Source organism: Neofelis nebulosa, chromosome 2 (genome assembly GCF_028018385.1).
Source record: "Neofelis nebulosa isolate mNeoNeb1 chromosome 2, mNeoNeb1.pri, whole genome shotgun sequence".
In the NCBI taxonomy this organism is placed as follows: Eukaryota; Metazoa; Chordata; class Mammalia; order Carnivora; family Felidae; genus Neofelis; species Neofelis nebulosa.
This window is the reverse complement of record NC_080783.1, coordinates 25435729-25459551: the sequence shown is the minus strand read 5'-3', so window position 1 is coordinate 25459551 and position 23823 is coordinate 25435729. Positions and strand designations below refer to the sequence as shown.

Sequence of the window (23823 nt, the reverse complement as noted above, 5' to 3'; positions counted from 1 at the left end):
TCTGTCAGTAGTTCATCCATCGGTGTCTGCCCTGTGTACCATACCAAGACATCTGCATACCTTAACAAAGATATTGTTGGTGCCCTGTGTAGAGCACCCCAGGAAACCCTACTCATTCCCTCGGTGAGAGGTTTATGCATGTGTTATTGTTCTCCACAGCTTTCCAAGACTTCAATGGTCCCTCACAGTATGGTCTGTTGGCTTCTGGCAACCCAGGAACTTCCATAGCTGTTATTTGGCTATTGTTGGCTATTTGATATATAGCTACCTGTGCCCTGACTGGTGGTAGAACATGACTTTTCATCACATAGAATTTATGGGCCATTCTTGGTATATAATTACAACTCAAAGAATTACTTGTCTGTCTTAAAATAATCCTTGGTTCATTTGAATTTGGTACATTAATATTAATGTATATATCTATATAATATCAATATATAAATATAATAATAAATATTACTATCAGAACAATTTGTTTGTAGTTATTTCTAAAAAAAACACCACTGCTGATATATTGTGCATATTTCACATTCACCAAGCTATTTTTAAACTTTAAGCTTTCTTAATTGTTTTTTCAAGCATCGTAAATAGTACTAAGCTGAGTCCAAAGTAGAAATTTCAAATGCTTTTTCAAATGACTATTCTCCTACTTTCTAAGTCTCTTAGCAGGAAACTGGAAAGGCGGTCTTGCCTGCAACAATCATTTTTGTTCAGTCACATTAACATTACACTTGATGAAGAGACCTTATGGATAGGGAAGTCTTGAAAGAAGCTGGTCCTGAGATGTTTACAAGTGCTGAGAGATGGAAGTTAGAAAGTTGTGTAATATGAGCAAAGATGTCACTCCTAGTAGAAATATAACCAGAGAGCACCGTTAGTGGCAAGATTCTAAGGAAGACTACAACTGGTGACACAGCATAGCTGCTGATGTCTCCATTAGGGACACAGATGAGGAAATCCTATGGGATTGGCCAACAATGAAGGTTATAATGCAGCTATGCCATGTGTAGGCTCCATGAGGAGCCTTTATTTCTTACATTCTCCTCTGTAACTCCAGCAGTAGCACAGAGCCAGGCACTGAGCATGCATGCAATAAATGTTTGCTTAAATTAAGGAATGAACAAATGAACACTCCCCTCTGAATCCTCATCATTCTTCCCATTTAGTAAGCCCCTTTTATGTGCCACACCCTTGGCCAATTGCCTTTTATGCTGGAACTCCCCTTTGAACAGATGTGGGAACTGTGAGATGAGGGAACTGTGACTCAGGGAGTTGAATGATGTACATACACACTCAGAGGCAGAGCTCCATGAGTTGGTAATTCCATGGATAGAGAGGATGTATCTGGGGTCTGGGGTCACCAGAACATGTAACTAGAGGAGGGAACTCACTTATGAACATTAGGGAACTCACAAATGCTTCAGGGTATTTTCCTCTGCTCTTCTTACACCAACACATCAAAAATAAGCTCTAGTTCTGAGCCTATGTACAAGCTTTCCCAAATTGAGGCACGACAATCATAAATTTCTTTCTGAGAAAGGTTTTGTTGGTTTTGACTTCAGTATCTCATCTCAAGGAATGTTGAAGGAGTATGGTATTTCTCAATCATAGGCACTCAAGGACAAGGCAAGACTAAAATAATGCATAATGATACATCCTATATGTAATGGTGTTAATCCCTACTTTCTCTAGTTGGACAATGGTATCTTCACTACATGGATCTTTGAAACATATGAATGTGTACAGTGAGACTAAAGGAAGTAAAAGTACTCAGAGTTCATTTACTGTATCTGCACATGGTATAGTCTTCCCTGGACTTTTATAGATTCTGTAATGACAGAATCATAATTTTATTCAGTTTCTTTCTCATTTATAGTCATTTAAAAGGGTGTAATTTAAGCCGCCTTACTTATTCAAATATTTGACACAACATTTCCACTGGTGTATGAATAAGCACAGATATTTTTTTTTAAATTCTCACTGCTTTATACCTAGAAGAGCAATTTAACAGAACTCTAAATAATAGTCTAAAGCCTATTTACTAAACACACACACACACACACACACACACACACACACACACACACACACACCATAAACACAAAAAACAAACAAAAAAATCCCCAAACTTTAAAAATAAATCATTTGATTTAAAACTGACTTATTTACCACAGTAAAGAAAATTTATTTACATTTTTCTTTATTAATAGTCTAGATTCTTTAAAAATATGAATGCAGTTCATTAAAAATATAACCTAAAGTCACTTTTCATTTCAGTCAAATGATCAAACTGCTTCTTAACTATTAGTTTATGATTGAATTACTGACTCCATGTTTCTCTTAGGTCACTTTAAAGAAATGGAAATAAACATCTGGAGTTGCAGTTGCCAGGAATAATAAAAGATAAGAATCTTTTTCATTTTAATATTCTGTAAGATTTTATGGTTAATATTTCTAAATTAGTTTTTTGTGGGTTAGTCCTTTTTTCACTGTTTTTGAAAGCTAAATTTTGGAAACAGTGTTTGTATGTATCTCCCACTGTGAACACTGGTTTGCCAGGTCATTCTAATTATTTCATTTTTAAAGACTGACTCCCTTAGTATAATAGGTTTGTCATTAATGAAATTAAAGGTTGTGACTGCATAGCTATAATGGTCTAACATTCCAAAAATAAACATTTTTTTCTTTTGTTTTCAAGTTTATTTCCTCTCATTACTCTAGCTAAGATTTGACATGCATATTTCACTGGAAGGCCATTATCTGTGTATAATGTGTGATTCCATTAAGAACATTACCTAGTTAATTTATAAGAGACCATCTATAAAAATAAATAAAAAGATAAGCATCCAATAGAATGTAGAATGGAAGGAAGCATTTATATACCTCATTTGAAATGAGATTGTTTGTAAGACAATCTTTCCTCAAAAAAAGATTTATTACACAAACAGCATAAATCAAGACATTTGACTTATTTGTTTTGCAGTAGAGAAAACAATTGTTTTATAATTGTCTCTCTACTTCTCTTTCTGAGTGTATATACAGACGTACTTAATACATATAGGCATTTATCACAATATTATATTTAATTACATCAAATCATGATAGAATGCATATAACCATACTTCTCATAACAATAATCATTTCATTTGCTTTTATATTAATCATGGTACTAAAAGTTTTCTAAAGTGTATTCTACTCTTTTAATTATTAAATAGAATATACAACATATAATCTAATATTTTATGTTGTTAATCCAAGCCCATCTCTATAGACATCAATTACTCTGCTGTAATAAAGCAATGCCTTCAGGACCTTGAGTAGTGTGGGGCCACATTAAATGTCTCAGAGCATTCATTAACTATTTCTCTTCCTTTGTTATACCTCCATACTGTTCCCTTACCTGAAACTATCATTTTTCAGTACAACTGCCTTTCTAGATTACTTTACATGCAAGTATCTGGATCAGTCAGGGCTCAAATACAAAATAACATGTGTGAGTTTTGCAACACAATTTTTCTTTGCTGCTTCTGTGATTTTAATTTCTGAGTTTGGAGCAAGACACTGCTAGTCGAATGAAATATAAAAGACTGCTTATATAGTGTTATCTATATTTAATATAATCTGAGGCTCCACCAAGCCAACAAAAAGCAGCCTCTGGCATCTGTCCTGCTGCAGAATCTTGCCCTTTTCTGGCAGTGTCTTCTTCGAGAAGAGGGACACGGATTCAGGGTAGAATTAGATCAGCAATGGGTCCACACCTTAGACCCATCTTTAATTACATAGATCACTGTTCTGCACTTACATTATTTATTCACCCAATCATTTAACAAATATTTATTGTACTCCCACTAAGCTGAGACACCGTAACTGAAACTAGGGTAGATAAAAAATGAATTACAGATGAGCTTTCAACTGGGTCTTACATATTACATCTTCCATATAAACAATAATGAACCACTGAAGGTATTCCTTACAGATATATCACATAATGGTTGAAAGTAATAATTTAGAAGACCTATATTTACTCAGTTTAATAAATATATTATGTTTTAAAATTAGTTGAAATCATCATGATGTAAACAACTTTTAAATATAATTATTTTATTGGTAAAAAAAAAAATAAGAGTTTCCTGAAGGGCCATGCCACTATATACTTACTTCATTTATGTATTTTAAAATGTACTTTAATGAGGAAATGAGCAACTTGCTTTTCCATAAGACTGAATAAACTTACCTTAAGAACAGAGAGTACTTTATATTTCTTCAAAAAGCACCCTGTGTTCAAGAGACAGAAATTGTGCAAAATAAGAACGTGTGGAAGAACCTGTCCATTCAAATCCTCATTTACTCTCCAGGAAAATTTGGTTTCCAGCCATTGACACACATGCATTTGTCAAAACTGGGCTGGATCATAAGGCAGGTGAATTGATTGAAACATGCAGCCATAAGCCATTGTGGATAATACTCTATTTATATGGAAAAGAAAGAGATGGAAAATTACCTTTCTAAGTCTAATAGATGGACTCTTTCATTTTCTTAAAGAATGCATCTATATGTACATATTTAAATTATCTGCAGAAATATTTAGGAATTGGGAGTACAAACTACTTCTATATGGCCAAACTGTGTCAAATGAATGATTTGTGCTTAACAAAGGGGCAAAATATAGTCTACATGACACAGGGAGATGTTTGAGAAACTAATAATGAGTAATAAGGTTATTTTCACACAATAATCACTTTGTGTAATCATACATACAGAAGGTGTGTATATATACATTCTAAAACTGTCGCTGTAGATCTTGTACTTATATTCAATTTTTAAATGAAAATTATTTTATTTCAATGTGAAAAAGATAATATTCTATAAGCCTTTTTGTTCCTCATATATTTACTTATATTTATATTTACATTTATTTATTTAAAAAAATTTTTTTAATGTTTATTTATTTTTGAGACAGAGAGAGACAGAGCATGAATGAGGGAGGGTCAGAGAGAGAGGGAGACACAGAATCTGAAGCAGGGTCCAGTCTCTGAGCTATCAGCACAGAGCCCGACGCGGGGCTCGAACTCACGGACCGCGAGATCATGACCTGAGCTGAAGTCGGCCACTTAACCGACTGAGCCACCCAGGCGCCCCTACATTTATTTATTTTTAAAGAAAACCAGGTTGCTAAAGGAATCACTTGAAATCTAATAATGTACTAATATCCCTCCCTTCGTTAGAATGATTTAATGCCGCTTTTTTCCATGTAAAGAGAGTATTACTTTTCAGAATTATTAAAAAAACCCTGCCTCAACAAGCTGTTTTCCAGATCTTTCTATTATCAACCCCTTAAACATAAATGTCCATTGTTTCAATGGCCTGCTGTTTTCCCTGAGAAATTTCCAAGATCAGAAATACTAATAATATCTCATCCTTTAAGAAAAAATGGCATCTAGTTGATTTCCCTTTTGTCTTAATATAGGTTTATTTACTGCTGTAGTACAGTTATATCTCAAACCAGTATTCAAAAATTGTTTTAATTTTGTTTTTTAAATTTTAATTTGTTTTTCTTTTGAGAGAGAGAGACAGAGGTGTGAGGGGGGAGGGGCAGAGAGCGGGAGACAGAATCTGAAGCAGGCTCCAGGCTCTGAGCTGTCAGCACAGAGCTCGCAGACATGGGGCTTGAACTCGCCGACTTCGAGATCATGACCTGAGCTGAAGTCAGATGCTTAACTGACTGAGGAACCCAGGAGCCCCAAAAATTATTTTAATATTAAAGTAACACATTGTAAAATATGTAAAACAGTAAATAAAATCCATGGTTTAAATTGTATACCTTAATGTTAAAGCACTAAGAAATTATATAAAAAACAAATAAAACAAAAAAAGGACAACAACAACAACAACAACAACAACAACAAAACAAAACAGAGGGACCAGATTGCTTACTGGACTAGTCACCACTAATTTAATAAGTTCCACGTTAATTATTAAATCAATGTATTATTAGATTAAAACTCTCTAGTTGAGGCCATGCTAAAATAGAATACATTATAATTTAAATGGCATATTTAAAAATTTCTTAATTTTTAATTAAGCTATATGTAACGCTTTTTATATCCTCAACATTGTCTAGCATTGTATTTCGCACAGTGTAGGAGCTTGAAAAAAATGTTAAGCTAATTATAAGTGATGTGATCTAACAGCAATGTCAAAGTTTTTAGTTATTATGATTCTGTTACATAGCATGATTATGTTCATGTTCTTGAATAAATACAGATAGAAATATTACATAAAAGCAACACTGTTCTTGTAAGAAGTGACACAAAAATGAAAATGGACCATGAGTATTACTGAAAGAGAATAATTTAATGGAAAATTCCTGTGATGTTATACCCTGAGAAAGCAAAGCTTGAGCCAAATCGACCCTAATAAGAAATGACAAACCTTGAAAAGCTATCTATAAATTTTCTTTAAAGCAGTATGCTTTTCAGATAAGCAAAATTGTTTTACATTGTTACCGGCTTCTATAAATGCCAGTTCAATTTCAGAATCCATTGTTTAATTGTGATCATATCAAAGAAGAATCCTTTCTAGAGAGCAAAAGCACTAAAAAAAAAAAAATGAAAAGATTATGTTAATAAAGCTAATGTATCTTGTTACCATGGTAACTTTGAAACTAAAATATTCAGAAAAGTCTTTTTTCCCTATACCATTGTTTTGTGAGGAACTGTTTAGTTGATTACCAGCTCATGGAGCCATAATCCTTTAAAATGGTGTCATTTGAAAGGCAGAAGAATATGAGGCTTACATGAAACAATAAAAACTTCTTCTCATATTTCCGAAAATAAATCATGGAGACCTGGAATGCCAGAGGGTACCCAAATTATTGGGTAGACATAAAGAACCCTCATAAAGCATTGACTTAATTTTTAAAATATGACATAAAGGCATTATTCTATGTTACAACCTTATTATAGACTTGAAATGCAAAATTCAAAGGTATTCTTTGGAAGAACACTGGAAACATTGTTGGGATGTTGGCTGGCTTTTGTGTTTTACAAGGCCAGGAACCAGAGTGTACTCGTTTGTCTTCTTTTTTAAAATAGAAGTTTAGGAACTCTGAGTATAAATTAAATGTGATCTGTTCCATTTGTAAATCATAAACATACAGTTCTTCCTTCCACTATTAATATCATCTTAAATCTTCCTCCATCATTCTTGGAGATTGGTTGTAATTAGAACAAATTTCAAAAGTTGGGTCCTTTTAACAGAGCACTAATTTCATAGATGAAGGATTCTCTTGGTTTACTCTTGGAAAAAAAAACCCTCAACAAACATTTTTTTCTATAGAAGAGTAAATTTTGATAACATTCAGACATTTATAAGTATATCAGAAATGACTATCGCCTCTGAGAAGTGAACACCACCACCTCTCAAAAAAGTTCCTACTTTCAGAACTACCTCTGAGCACACACATTTTTTCCCTCCTACTCAATAAAAATTTGTCATTTTCTTAATAGTAGGCAAAACACGTTTTCTGTTCATTTTCAAAGAACGCTATGCCTTTAAGTTTTAACAAAAACAGTTAACCTCAAAGTACAATTCTGTAAAAGGACATTTTGTTCTGGGTAAGAACATTCCCAGCAGGTCACCCACTGCCATGTTTGGAGATTTGCATAATAGCACAACTAAACACCTGACCCATCTCTGCATGTAGAAATTATTAACAAAGGTCTTTCTCCCTTCTAGGTATCCATTGCCATAGTTACCTCACAAGTTCTTGAAAATATGCTTAAATAAAGAAACTTGCAAGCACCGAGGTAGAAATTAATCATTGACTGGAAAATAAGTTTTCATGATGAGGTCAGGCTTTTGTTTCTGGGTCAGACTCAAACATTAGACAGTATTCTGATTTGAGCAGAACTGATTGCCTCTGGTCGGAGATCTGGCTCTTGGGATCTTACACAAAACACTGGCCTACTTGAATGTGCAGGAATGGTTGCTTTATGCATTTGTTCTCTCAAGCTTTGCGGAAAAAAAACAAAAAAAAACAAAAAAAAACTTTCAACCATTCCTATCGGAATGGTGAGCCCCAACAGTGGGTCTCTAATGGGAGTGCACTGGAAACATCAAATCAGGAACTGGTCTTGTGGGAACAAATGACTATCTAGGAGTCTCTAGTGATAGACCATTGCCTTGGAAAGCCAACTAGTCAATGCAGGACACTGGGATATTTATGTGGAGATGAGGGGAACTCGAGCTAAACACTTAGTATTAGGAAAAATCAGGAACAAATAATTAGGAAAAATCAGTGGAGCAAAATTAGAGCTGGATATCCAATGAGAAGAGGGAGACCTCAGAGAAGAATAGGCATCAGGACTGATTTTACATGTTTTGTGAAGGGAATGAATAAGTAAAGTTCTGTCTCATTGAATGTGGAAAGAGACAGGCATTCTTATACATGACTGGCAGGAATGTGAAATGGTACACACCTTCTGCTAAACAATTTTGTGATATGTTATCAAAATCTTTAAAATACCAAAATCTTTTGAGCCAATAATTACACTTCGAAGGATCTTTCCCAAGGAAATAACCAGAAATTTGTTCAAAGAATTATGCACAGAAATGCTTGTCCCGGCATTACTTATGATAGCAAGAAAAAAAAAAAATAGAAGTATGGTGCCTTAGGTTTATACAGCTAAGTAAATTCTTCCATATCCAAGTGTGGAATGTTAAAATTATGCAAGATAATTTAACTAAAATTATAATATTTCATTAAAAAGCAGACATGTATGTGTGGATAGATAGGTATATATATGTATATATAAAATTTTGTGATAGAATTCAATGTCTATCTAAGAATATTATTGCTTTATATCAAGACAGGTTGTGGGTCTTACAGAAGTTTCTTAGAAATTTCTCTCAGGTATCTTGACTACTCTGGACACCAACTATGCAATACTTCCTGTTCATGAAATTGAAAAAAAAATATTAATATTATAACACTGTCCCTAGGAAAGATTTTCTAATATATATATATATATATATATATATATATATATATATATATATATATCTTTTTTCATGTGAAGTATGTGTAAAGTTTTTGACCCTAAACATATTGTTTAGGGATCTTTCCGCCTCTCTATGGATTTCCTAATTATTTAGGTTCATCTAGTCCCTATGATTCAGGTCTAATAATATTGCCTGGGGAAAATTCTGCTCTGCAAAATCTAACAACATTTAGATTGGAGACAGGGAAGATAATGAGAAAACATTTTTTATCAAAACTTTCCTTTCAAACCACAGAAAAAGATACCCTGGCAGCCCTTTCAGTTGCTAGAACAATAGGTCTTGAGCAGCTCCTTCCACAGACCTTGTTAGTCTCTAATAGGAGTAAGCAATACAGTACAGGCCAAGGGCTCAAAACTTCTAAAATAAGGGATGAGGCTAATAGCCGAGTTTGCTTAAGTGTTGCACCTAAATATGAAATGTATCTCAACATCTGAGAGTCATGAAAGGGATGGGATGACAGGACTCACTACAGTTGAAAAAATCAAAGTATGGTCAGTTGAGCAGAGTGAGTTACCTCTAATTCTGCCAAAAGGCATGGTTTAACGAATGATTAGTGTTTTATGCTTTTCATCATTTTCCAACTTCTCTATAATAAACGTATCATGGTAAAAATTATGAGTATATTCAGAAAAATAGTTTGATAAATCAATGACTTACAGAAATCTTTACTACTTGGAGCATCCAAACTGACTACTCCAATCATTTGTTCACTCACTCAGCAGATATTTATTACATATCTCATATGTCTAGTCCCTGCTGAAAGGTGCCTAGAACACTCTTGCTTCCAATGAGCTTACAGTCTAGTAAGAAGAGACAGGCATAACAAATTACTGCAATAAGTGTTTACAGGTGCATTGATAGATATATGCACAAGATTCGGTAGAGAATGAAGAAGGGAATGATTACTGGCTGATGGGGAGTAGGAAAGGCTTCACATGACAGGTGATTCTTAATAAATTAGAAGGCCTGCTCTACCATGGGGACAAAGGTATGGGGGAGTTTCAGGCAAAAAGTACAATATTCCAAATGGATGGTGACAAGAAACACCTTGACATTCCTCAAGAACAGCAAATTGTAGGATGTGGCAGAAGCTGGATCACAAAAGAACAGAGAAGCAGGACGATTGTACGAGTCCCCCATACTAGGGATTTTGGGCTTTTTATTAAAGGGTGTGGGCCTTAAATGTTAGGAAACCTATTAAGAAACTACAGTATGAGTTCTGGTGACAGCCTGCTGGTTTAGAAGGATTAAAGAGGATGAACTATAGGACTTTGAAGCTTCCCTAACACAGGATAAAGGGGAAGTCTATAATCAATCCCAGATGTCTGACTTGCGTGTCACGGTGGATGAGGATGCTTTCTGTTGAGTAGGAGAACATAAGAATTAGATTAGATTAGAGATTAGTAGAGAGATTAAAATATTTGGGAAGTCAATGAGCTCATTTTGTCACATTGAACATAAGTGCCTGAGGCTGTTAGATATTGAGAACTGGCTTGAAGAAGACTGGGTTGCAAACTCATTCCGTGAAGACATCCATGTGTCCAATATTGTGCAAAGGTAATATTAAGCATAATTGATTCAGAATGGCAAGGCAAAGGACACGAATGCTGGTCACAGCCCTGTAATGTGATCCTGGCTGCCCCCTACTGTGCCACTCATTTCCCTTTAATTGGTCGGGGAATACACAGAAGGAGGTGTCTGGCCAGTAGATCAGGACAGTAGTGACTGTATGTATTTAGGGTCTTTGAAACAGTGACTGTGTACCAAGTGGCTTGAAAAATATTTCACTATTTCTACCACCAAATAGCCATATCTGTAAGTAACATAAATTTCAGCCCTACTCTTTGGATCCCTTTTGCATTTCTGTTTTGACTTTATTTCCCTCTTAATTACTTAGTAAAATTTACTAAGAGGACATGAAACTAAATAAGGGAGAAATGAGGATTTCCTGCACTGTAGTCAGAGCATATAAAAGAATTATTGCATCTCAAAGGGATGGATCCAGTGATAGAAGCAAGAACTAGTGTCTCTGAAGCAAAGAAAGTAAGAAATCCTAGAGTAGCAGCAACATGGTTAGGTCTGATGGTTGATTCTTTCCTAGTTAGGCTATTAGCTCTCAGGCGCAGGCAGAGGGATTGGATTTGCTCCTATGTAGCCAACTCTTTCCCATCATCAAGTTTTGGATCTTACCACTTTCCTCACTATGCTTCTAAGGATGCTTCTATGCAGGAAAAAAACTTTTCCCTTATGAATAGGAGAGCAGCAAAGGAATCAGAACGTCTCCACTTTACCTGCTTAAAATTCTGTTGATATTTTCCATAACTTATTGAAGAGAATGTATTAGAATGAAAGCTTATTGTACCTGCATCCCATAAACTTTGGTCTTAGCACCAAATCTACACTTTCTAATCATAAAAATAAGAGTAAGTATCATTATCTGTGAAATGGGAATAATAAAAATTGCTTGGCCAAGTTTTATAAGTTTTATAATAAAATAATAAGGGATACCTATAAATTCTGCACCTCAATGACCTGACTATATTGGGCTAGTCATTTGGCTACTTTGGGTTCCCACTTTATCATCTGAAAATAAGGAGTTTTTCCAAGGTAGTATCTTTCCAAATCTAACATTCCGCAATGTTACAAACTGGAAAAAGAACATTTTATGGATGATTGCTGATAGCTAGATAGCTCTTTTTTTCGGGGAGAGGGGAGGGTGGCAGTTTTTCCCCATGGTGTTTGGTCCTTGTGAAATGTAGTCACACCTTTAGGCATATCCCTAAATGAAGAGAGATTTTTCTCTGACATTTATGTTATTTCCTGGCTGGCAAAACACTGAATTTGTATACATTGCAAAAAAGCAAATCACTGTGCTTACATAAATTACATAAAAATCCAAGACATGCATTATAGAGACATTTGCAAGCTGTTTGTACTTTTGAAATCCAGGAAATTAATTGCCATTCCCACCAAGGTAAATAATGATACAAAATAGAGGAGGTGGATTTTATTTTTGATGTCTCCTCTGTTGATAATCACAGAGAAATGTGAGATGACAGCTTCCTTTTATATTCAAGCAGGCTTTCAAATCCTACCTTCTCTAAATAGTTTTCCTTCAGACACTCATCATTCTGCCACCAACCTATCCCTTCATTTCTGCCTGGTCTAGTTGGACAAGTCTAATGATTTGCCCTCACTTATGAGTACACCATGTATGTACCTACTTTTATTCTCTGTAATTCTTTGTATTTGTTTCTCGTATGTCTTCTCTTATTGCATAGTATCTGAAAATGGGCTAGGGAGAGATCTGGGATGAAATTACATAATTTCTATGTGTCTCAGTTTTCCATACCTATAAAATGGAGATAAAAAATCTACCTACCTCATAGTATTGACACAAGAATTAAATAAAATAGTCCACAGAAAGTCTTATATTCAACAAGAGCTCAGTAAATGTTATCTACTTATTACTCACCAGTGGAGATAAGATTGATTTATTGAGTTTGTCATTGAATTTCTGTTCCCTTGAAAATACCATTAGGTGAAGAAATTTAGAGAAGAGTTATAGTGAGTCTATGTAAAGTGGCTTAGTTTATCAGATTATTTGTTTATCCATATCAGGTTGCAGAGGGTTTTCAAGTATATTCTTTATCTGAGGTCTGATATTACATGAACTCTGAAAGGTATAAAATGACCATAATTATAGAATTAATTTTAAAGGGCTTTTCTCAGACTTTACATTTTTTTTAATGCAAGTAGAGTGTTTAGCATGAGTTCACTAAATATTAGTTAATTTGATTGCTCATTTTATTATTAATTTACCCTTGGAAAACTCCCATATTCCCTAAAGATTAGTCTTCAGCCAGCTTTCCTTTGAAGGGAATGTTTTACCTTTCTCCCTTGCAACTTCCTGTCCTGATGGTATCAGTAGGGATTTGGAAATGGGTGAAGACCACAGCATCTTATTTCCCTAAGGTGTCTGCACCAAGTGAAGCTGAATTAGTTTGAATCACCCAATTTATCTCTTAGGAGTTCTATCTAAACATCCTGGTAAATAATGTTAAGCTATGTGGAAGAAAGCTGCCTGTATACTCTAAACCACTGGAGTACAGAAAAGTATGCTCATTGCATGAATGTAGAGTTAGAAACAATTTTAATATAGTGACTTAATGTTTGTTTATTGCATAAATTTGTCTGCATTATTTTAATGTAACTTTAACCCACCAGTTTGGAAATGTAGATCTATTTTCATAATAATATATTATCTTCCTTATTAGTTGTATAGCTTAGAGTGTGTGGCTTATTGAGAGTGTAATAATTTAAGTTTTTAATATTAGAATATCCAGGTTTCCAACCTTGCTTTGCCATCTGGTTGTACACATTTCAACATCCTCTTAAAGCAAGAAGGATATCTCACAATAGGGAACATCAAATGGAAGACAAAGGTCATATATGATCTTTATTATCAAATTGAATGAGAATGCTTAATTAATCAACAATCCAATAAGGAATTTAGGGGCACCTGGGTGGCTCAGTTGGCTGACCATCTGATTCTTGATTTCCACTGAGGTCATGATCTCAGATTGTCAGATTGAACCCCACGTCGGGCTCTGTGCTGACAGTGCGGAGCCTGCTTAGGCTTCTCTCTCTCTCTCTCTCTCTCTCTACCTCTGTCTCTGCCCCTTCCCAGCTCGGGGTCTCTCTCTATCAAAACAAATTTTAAATAAACTTAAAACAAGAATTGAGAAACTATCTACATTGAACATAGAAAGCACAAAGGATTAATATTGTAGGGCCTTATGAAGAATATAAGAGATTGAACATTTGGCCAAAAAACTAAACCTGGTGAGCAAAATTATTTCTAAAAGAGTTAACTGTGAAATAAAACACTTATTTTTCTTTTGAACAAAACACTTTTCTTGTTTCAAAGGAAGTTAAAATAAGTAGGGTAGATATGATTTCTATCCAAAACTGACAACACAATTTTTGGCTTCTTGAATATTGCCACATCTAAGATGAGTGTAAGGAGAAGCTACGTTGAATTAACGTAGAGTCAATTCAGGTTGTCTTATTTTAAATTATTTCCTTGTATAACAATTAAGCTTAAGAGAAATGAAGCCCCACTGAAGTAAATTATATAAGAAGTTCAATAATAGGAAAATCTTCCAAAAGTAAATAAAACATCAGATATGGAATGACGCCAATGTGCAAAATCAGATAAAAATTACCAAAAAAATGGGATCGAAGATGCAGTCTTATCCAGTGGAAACTCACCTGTCTTTTCCTCAACTAATCTTATCTGCTTCTATCCACACTGCTATCCATATTTGTAATGCATAGTATCAAATACTTGAACTAGTTTATTGGCTACATCCAGTTAATCCACACAATAAACTCTGAGTTTCTCTTTTCCATTCAAAGTTGTAGATCAAATTGGCATAGTTGTACAACAAGTATAATTAAAGCCCTCTCCCACCTCCTCCACTGTGATGGGTACCAAATACCTTCCATCTTGGAGCACATGGCTACTGACGTCACACTATTGTTGTTGCAGTATGGATCCAGAACAGCTTTTGAATAATAGTTTAACTTTCACAGAAACTAAGCCTGAGAAGTTGTAATATATCAAATTTCAGACACATGGAACCAAAATAAGTATAGAAAAAGGTCACTGACTCTAGAAGTCACAAATTCTCCCAGACGAAAAAGTTGACCAGGAATTAAAATGGGGTTAATGAATAAAAGAGGAAGTCCAATATTTTTGCATGCATTCATACTTGCATTTCTAACTGTATCATGAAAAGACAAACACAAATCCTTTATAAATATTTTATATTTATCAACTATATTTTAAATTTGATTCAGCTGTACTAGAAATACAAATATACTCTTACACAAGAAAGCTACACTGTCCATTTGAGCACAGAAGACGGCTTGCTTGCTCCATGCCTGTATGTATAGCCTTCTGTTGATAAGAGGAAATGAAAATGATTTTTCTAAAGTCCTAGTGGATTGGCCATACCTCTTCCACTCAAGGAGGAAAAGACTGTAATGCACCTCTGTCTTGAGGTCTCATCTATTCTTCCACTTGTCTGAATTGATTTCTAATTAAATTATGTTTAGAAAAGATATGAGAAGGGACGCCTGGGTGGCTCAGTTGGATAAGTGTCTGACTTTGGCTCAGGTCATCATCTCACAGCTCCTTAGTTCAAGCCCTGCATCGGGCTCTGTGCTGACAGCTCGGAGGCTGGAAATTGCTTCGGTTTCTGTGTCTCCCTCTCTCTCTCTGCCCCTCCACAGATCACACTCTCTCCCTCAAAAATAAATAAACATTAAAAAAATGATATGAGAATCAACTAGAGAGATGGGTAGTTAGCTTTAGAAATTTTATTTTGAGGGGCACCTGGGTGGCTCAGTTGGTTAAGCATCCGACTTCGGCTCAGTTCATGATCTCGCGATTCATGAGTTCAAGCCCCACATTGGGCTCTGTGCTGTCAGTTCAGAGCCTGGAGCCTATTTCAGATTCTGTGTCTCCCTCTCTCTCTTCCCCTCCCCCTCTCACACTCTGTCTGTCTCTCAAACAAATAAACATTAAAAAAAATTAAAAAAGAAATTTTATTTTGAAAATGTATGCAGTGTGCTTCAGTTATAAATTTGTTGGTAATGCCCATCTCTAGAATTCAAAAGGAATGAATTTTGGTTTCATTTTATTCTATTTGTTTGTTTTTCAAGATTTTATCAGAAGATACCATTTCAGCAGTAGGGGGTAATTCCACTGACATTTGCTTTATGTTTATAAAATTGTATTTTGAATAATATTTATCATCTTTCCATATTGTCCTACGAATATCTATAATAAAGAGAAGAAAAAAGGGATATTGAATAAAGGAGATTATCTAGTATATGCATTGGCAAAATATATTCCTTAGGTCAAATTTAACTTGTGGCCTGTTTTTGTACTGCCTACAAGCTAAGAATAGTTTTTTTTAGCTTTTTAAAGGGATATTAAGAAAAAGAAGACTATATGATAGAGACTAGAGATCATATATGGACCACAAAACCTAAGATATTTAGACTTGAAGTTTTTGGTCTAGGAGTATTTTAGTTAACTTGGGTTTTGATGTTAAGGTGCATTAATTATCTTAGTGTAGTAACATGAAAAATTGTTGCTATGTGTAAGAAAGACAAGAGAATAATAAACTTGCTGGACATTATATCATGGTTTTAACCAAAAGGAAAATGCACTGTATATAGCAGTTAGTGATAACGTAGGAGGAAAAGGGAGCCATATTAAACATTCTATCATTACCAGATTATATCAATGATGACATTCACAGATAGGTGATTCCCACAATCAAATGGTGATTTTCACAGACAGAAGGTGAGTTTATGCACCAAACTGAACCACAACAACAAAATCAGAAAATTGCAATACAAATGGGAAAAGAAAAGATATCTATGCTCCAAAAGGTTCACTCTTGGCATTTCTATTACTCAAATTCCTTTAGAGTGTTCAATCTTGCGTTTAAAAATGAGAAATAACCCAAATAAAACATTACATGGAGTACAAAGTTATCTCCTTCTCTATCTTTCCCAAATTTATGCCACTCTTTAGAGATAACACTGTTAATAATTTGTAGGTTATATATCCTTCAAAATCTTTTGATGCATGTATTTATTGATATAAATATGTATGTATTTGTGTGTATGTGTATATGTATGTATGCATATATATAAAATGTTGGTTGCTATTTGTTTATTTTACACAAATGGGAATATATTACACAGAATTTTCAGTACCTTCCCTTCTTTTGTTATTTGTGTTATATGATGCCAAGGTCTTACAGATCTTTCCATATTAGTAACATATAGGTGTACTCCATTACTTTTAATTGTGTCACAAAATTCCCCAGATATGTACCATAATTAATTTCTTCTCTTTTAGATATTTTTTCTTTTAGATATATAGAGAATTGACTATTTTATTATTATGAATACCATACAGATTTTTGCCCCATGTCTTTTAAAATTTCCTCTCATTGTATCTCAGGCTCAGTTGTTACTTTCAAATGCATGTTTGCCTACTTTATTTTGTCATTATTCTTAAGCACTTTTCCTAAAAGGGCTCTTATTATTTTTAAAGAAATGAAGAATTATAATCCTTACATTATTTTAAAGTGAGACTTTGGAAAGGAAAATCGTTTGGCAAATACTGAGTAATGTGTTTCAATGCATATATGGTATTCATAGACAAAGATACAGAATTATCGAAATATGTGATCTGTCTTAGAAAATGGTGACTCCTATAAACATTGGGGTACAACTGGAGAGTGTGATGCTAAATGAAATAAGCCATACAGAGAAAGACAGATACCATATGGTTTCACTCTTATGTGGATCCTGAGAAACGTAACAGAAACCCATGGGGGAGGGGAAGGGAAAAAAAAAAAAAAAAAAAAGAGGTTAGAGTGGGAGAGAGCCAAAGCATAAGAGACTGTTAAAAACTGAGAACAAACTGAGGGTTGATGGGGGGTGGGAGGGAGGGCAGGGTGGGTGATGGGTATTGAGGAGGGCACCTTTTGGGATGAGCACTGGGTGTTGTATGGAAACCAATTTGACAGTAAATTTCATATATTAAAAAATAAAAAAAAAAAAAAAAAAAAAAAAAAAAAAAAAAGAAAATGGTGACTCCTTGTCATTAGAAATATCTAAATATAAACCAGACAATCTATTTACAGAGTCATTCCAGTGGAGATGAAAGTACTCAATGAGTGGTAATTCTAGATTACTTTTACGGACTTTCTAACCTTAAGATACTTTAAACAATAAAAAGAAAGAAAGAAAAATAAGGGCTAATTCATTGAAATTCATGACAGTTCACATTTTATTTTTAATTCATCCACATATGACAAGTTAACAGTGAACTAAAAAAAAAAAAACAAAAAAAACACAGGCTGAAATCTTTAGTTATATAGGCCATAAAACCTACTTAACTTGACAAATACAATAAATCTGGCCAAATATTTTCATGCCATGATTAGTAAAGAGTGGAAAGTTCTCAGAAAATTGACTTTTCTATGATTTTATGTAAACTAGAATTAGATATCAATAGTGTACTCCCATAACTATTGTTCCAACATGACATTATTTATCATTATTGAAATGCAGCTGCAGAATTATTTGTCATGATTTATTCTTATCTGCCCTTAGTAAATAATGCCTTCAGGTCTAAATCCTTCCCAAAGTAGGAATTCCTTATTATCAGTTGCTATTGTATAAACAATTGTTTACTTTTAATTCTCTTTGTGCAGTAAGTATACTGGTTGAGTAATACAGGCTGAGACTCCTACCTTTCTCATAGCATTGAGACATAATTCAAAGGTATACTTATGACTTGGAATAAAAGGGAAGTGGGCATTCAGCTTGCTGGTAAATGGCAGGGTCAACTCAGGAGAAAGCAGATTTTATTTTTCTCATCCTCTCTGAAAGGTCTCGCTATTATGAGGAACAGCACTCCCTTCAAGAATCTCTTTTGTATATTAACTTTGGAAATTGTCTGCACAAAATTACATAAACTCTCCATTCTCTTAAAGGGCATCATTACATTTTGGTCTGTGATGATAATCATCATGATTTGAAATGGCCAGTGGCAACTATGTCTTTGACATTTATTATACTATCTTTAGTGGTCTTTTTACCATAGTCATAAGGGATGCTGCTTTGTAATAGTAGTAATATTAATTGCTACCATTATCTTGCCTCTTACGCTAAATTTTGGGTCAAATGATGGGTATAAGTCTAAATGAGCAGTCAGGGATGAAAAGGACAAAGGAGTAGGAGGAAAATACATGACTAGTTTGAGTCCTGCAGCATACTGAGAGGTAATTTACACAAATAGGCTAGACGAAAACAGATGGGAAGAGGGAGACAGGGAGAGAGGTGACTAATGACACCTGACTGCCAAATGACCCTGTGGGTTTCAACGCTGGCAGGACACCTAAAAGTGCCAGCAGCCACTTGGAACTGCCCAGTTCTCACTCACATTTCATTTAACAGGCTAACCTTGGTCTTTCTATTGTTACTATCACTAGGGAAATTTATGCAGTATCTAATCATGATCCAGAAAATACACATTCTAACTGGACTCCTTTCTTTTAGAAGCTGTGTATTACTGAACGGTTAAGGAGTTTATTGTTAGAGTAGCCTTTGTTTCCAACAGGGAAAATTTGATCCCGGTGTTGTTTTAAGAGCCTCTTTGGTAAACCTATAGTGTGTGGCACCTTTTATGACTTAATAAGAGCTGTGGTGAAAAAGAAAAACAAATTTATTTTGAGAACATGACTATATTATTAAAAACTTCGCTCGTGGCAAAATATCTTTGATTCTGACGGGTGGGGAGTTCCTAGAACTATACACAATGGACTCTTACCTATATCCTATTCTCCTTCTGACTTAAAAGTTTTAATTTCTTTTCAACTACCAAATTCATGTTCATGGTGTATTGAAATACACCCCGGGCCTGAAACAAGACTGTTAGATGCCAGTATTGGTTATACTGCAAAGGCTAAGTGAACTAAGAAATAATTTGGCACCCCTCTGCTTAAATTCTTTTATCTCTACAAAGGAAATTACATATTCTCTCTAGTGCTGTTGTGAAAACCATATGAGAAAAAAATGTATGTGTATAGAAGGTGTAAAATCTGGATTACCAAATTCAGATGGACTCTGTGTAGGATTTATTTCCAGTGAAATTACAGAAGTTCCTAGTCAATTAACAACTATTTAAAAAAAATTGGGGGCGCCTGGGCGGCTCGGTTGGTCAAGCATCTGACTCTTGGTTTCAACTCTGGTCATGATCTCGCAGTTTTTGGGTTTGAGCCCCACATCTGGCTTCACACTAACAGTGTGGAGCCTGCTTGAGATTCTCCCTCTCTCCCTGCCCCTCCCCCACTCACTCTCTCTGTCTCTCTCAAAATAAATAAAAATTAAAAATAAAAACTTTTGAATGTATTCTACATTAGATAGGCTAAGAATCCTTAGAATGTTGATAGAAATTATGACACTATATGCTTTTTTATTTCTGAACAGCATTTATGGATCTTAAATAGCCTACACATATTTTTGAAGATAACATTATTCCTCTTTTTTCTCTTTTTTTCTCTTTTTTTTTTGTCTTTAATAAGCAGCAAGTAGACTGGAGGTCTAGGCCATATTTAATATTTATAAACTATACAATATTGAATGATCATTATTATTTTCATTTGAAAAGTGATTCTTCTCCCTTACCTTCTTTTTGGCTTTAGTATCCTAGAGAAGAGATTAAAATGAACACCAAGAAAAAATGAGCTACATTCTAGAATGTTAAAGTTTTCAAGCTAAAAGGAAATGTTTAGGAATCAATCTGTCCAACAAGATAATGAAATTATTCCCCCTTCCACACTCCCATCATTTCCAATATCCACAACTAAAGTGAACTCTAAGTCTATTAAAATTTTTTTGGTAAAACTGATGGAGGGGCACCTGGGTGGGTCAGTATGTTAAGCATTCAACTTCAGCTCAGGTCATTATCTTGCAGTTCATGAGTTCGAGTCCCACATCAGGCTCTCTGTGTCAGCATGGAGCACACTTCGGATCCTTTGTCCCCCTCTCTCTGTCCCTCCCATGCTCACACTCTCTTTGTCTCAAACATAAATAAACATTAAAAAAAAAAAAACACAATGGATAGAGGCCATTGGATATGGGAACAAACCAACCAACCAACTAACTCTAGATTGTGAAAGTTGAGGTCCCCTTGAATCATGCAGCGGACATTCTGTGTGCTAGGAACTGGGAAAGAGGTAGGTCCTCAAACACAACAAACGTAACTTGGAAGATAAGCTTTAGAAAAGTCCCACCTCTGAACCCTGGAGTCCAGAGATGCCTGAATGAATGGATGGGAAGTAGCAGAGACACCCAGAGTAAGAATCCAGAAGGCAAAGAAAAAAAATACACTATCAGGGAAGACAGCTGGAGAATTATTGAAATTAAGAAAAAATCAGAAGAGAAGGAAATCGAAGAGAAACAATCCATGAAGGAATGGGGGAAATAAACAACCACATAGCTGAGGCATGTACCCTCATATTATGACTGTGGCCTGCAACTCAACTAACTGAATTTGCAGGGCTCAGATGAGTGCCTGGATAGCCTATGGACTCCAGTTAGGGTTTTCTGGCTCACAGAGAACCATAACATCACCATAACATCAATTGCCCTTTCTCTCCCTTGGCCCTTCTCCCAGCCACATATGGTAGAGGAGAAATAAGATGTCTGTTATTAAAGTTATCATTTTATGGAAAATTTTTTCTTTATTCTGTAGTGGCACAGTGCTAATTTCGTTACATTTTAAAGATGAAATACTAGAAACTGAATACACTTAAAATAAGAGTGAACAATAGCACTACTAGGAATTTATCCAAAGGATACAGGAGTGCTGATTCATAGGGGGACATGTACCCTAATGTTTATAGCAGCACTTTCAACAATAGCCAAATTATGGAAAGAGCCTAAATGCCCATCAGCTGGCGAATGGAAAAGAAGATGTGGTTTATATATACAATGGAATACTACTTGGCAATGAGAAAGAATGAAATCCTGCCATTTGCAAAACGTGGATGGAACTGGAGGGTGTTATGCTAAGTGAAATAAGTCAATCAGAGAAAGACAGATATCACATGTTTTCATTCGTATGTGGAACTTGAGAAACTTAACAGAAGACCATGGGGGAAGGAAGGGGGAAAAATAGTTTCAAGCAAAGAGGGAGGCGAACCATAAAAGACTCTTAAGTACAGAGGACAAACTGAGGGTTGATGGTGGGGGGACAGGGGAGAGAGGAAAATGGGAGATGGGCATTGAGGAGGGCACGTGTTGGGATGAGCGCTGGGTGTTGTCTGTAAGTGATGAACCACAGGAATCTACTACGCCCGAAACCAAGAGCACACTGTATACACTGTATGTTAGCTAACTTGACAATATATTAAAACAAAGTTATTATCTGCCAGAAAAAAAAAAATAAGAGTGAAATTTTTTAGCTTATTTATTTTTAAATTTTTTAAGTTTATTTATTTATTTTGAGAAAGAGAGAGTGTGTGCACAAGCAGGAGAGGGGCAGAGAGAAAGGGAGAGAGAATCCCAAGCAGGCTCCATGCTGTCAGCACAGAGCCTGACTCTGGGTTTGATCCCACGAACCATGAGATCATGACCTGAGCCAAAATCAAGAGTTGGACGCCTAATCAACTGAGCCACCCAGGCTTTTTTTTTTTTTTTTAGCTTTTTAAAATTACACTGAAAATAAGTGTAAAACTAAAATTAAGGAGATATATCTTTCCAATGGTTTGTACCCACTTCTGTTTACTGAGATCCTGACATTCTCAAGGGTCTCACCATTTTCTTAACTAGTTCAATGGTAAAGATACGTATTTTTCCATCTATTACATGGTTTATAATGATGTGTATAAACAGAACAGGGAATATAATAGGTAATTTCTATAAGATGGCAAGATCAATTCGTTTGGAAATTTCTTTAATTATTTGAAATTTCTCAAAAGTAAAAATGCGGGGTGCCTGGGTGGCTCAGTTGGTTGAGCCTCCGACTTCAGCTCAGGTCATGATCTCACAGTTCGTGGGTTCAAGCCCCATATCAGGCTCTGTGCTGACAGCTCAGAGCCTGGAGCTTGCTTCAGATTCTGTGTTTCCCTCTCTCTGCCCCTCCCATGCTCATAATCTGTCTCTCTCTGTCTCAAAAATAAACATTAAAAAAAAAAAAGGAAAGAGAGCGCTAAAGTGTATTTCTTTAAAAAGAAATTTAAGATGGGGTTACCTGGGTGGCTTAGTCGATTAAGTGTCTGACTCCTGATTTCAGCTTGAGTCATAATCTCATGGTTTGTAGCTTCAAGTCCCACATTGGGCTCTGTGCTGTCAGCATGGAGCCTTCTTGGGATTCTCTCTCTCCCTCTCACTCTGCCCTTCCCCAGCCTGTGAGCTGTCTCTCTCTCTCTCAAAAATAAACTTAAAAAAATTAAAATAAAAAATTTTAAGAGGAAGGATAAAAGCATATAGTTTTGTAATAGAGGTGGAAGCACAGATAATTTGGAAAGCATTTTGCAGAAATATAAAATGTTAAACTGTCCACTTTCTTAAGTCAGACTCCTCATTTTTAAATCATTTAATGTCATAAAGAAAGCTTTATAATTCTAGCTGCTTTTATGTCACTTTAACTTCTTTTCAGGAAAAAAAGAGAAGATGGTTGAAGAAAGTATGTTTCCTTAAAGTATATTCTTTGATATCAAGATAAATATAGCTTCCAAATATAACATCAAAGTCCAACTCAACATTAAAAAATTCTTTAGTGAATTTAAAATTTATACCTGTACCTCATAAGACACAGGCTGAATTGAGTTACAGGCCTTAAGGAAAGTAATGAAACACAAGTCAAAATGGAAGTTCATTTCATATTTTATCAATGTGTAATGAGTTATAATACCAAGGCAACTTCTGTGTAAATTTCCCTAATTTTATTTTTTTCTTTAATCATTGTTAAATACAGTTTAAAAAAACAAAAAATAAATAAAAACAAACAAAAACCTTCAAATGTGAGATTTTTTTTTGTCTCCATTCTGACAGGGAGCCAAAAAAAAAAAAAAGTGAGTTTTTTTTCTATGTTTTTGCATTAGCAAATTGCCATCATCTTTCAAAATACAATTTGAGAAATAAAATTGAGGATTT

The 23823-nt window shown here is 34.9% G+C and overlaps 1 protein-coding gene across 6 annotated transcripts in view; it reads right to left on the bottom strand.

Annotated features, from left to right (window-relative positions):
- The window catches only part of ERBB4 (erb-b2 receptor tyrosine kinase 4), a 1148410-nt gene that overhangs the window by 121433 nt on the left and 1003154 nt on the right, over nucleotides 1-23823 (bottom strand). The window lies entirely within an intron of this gene.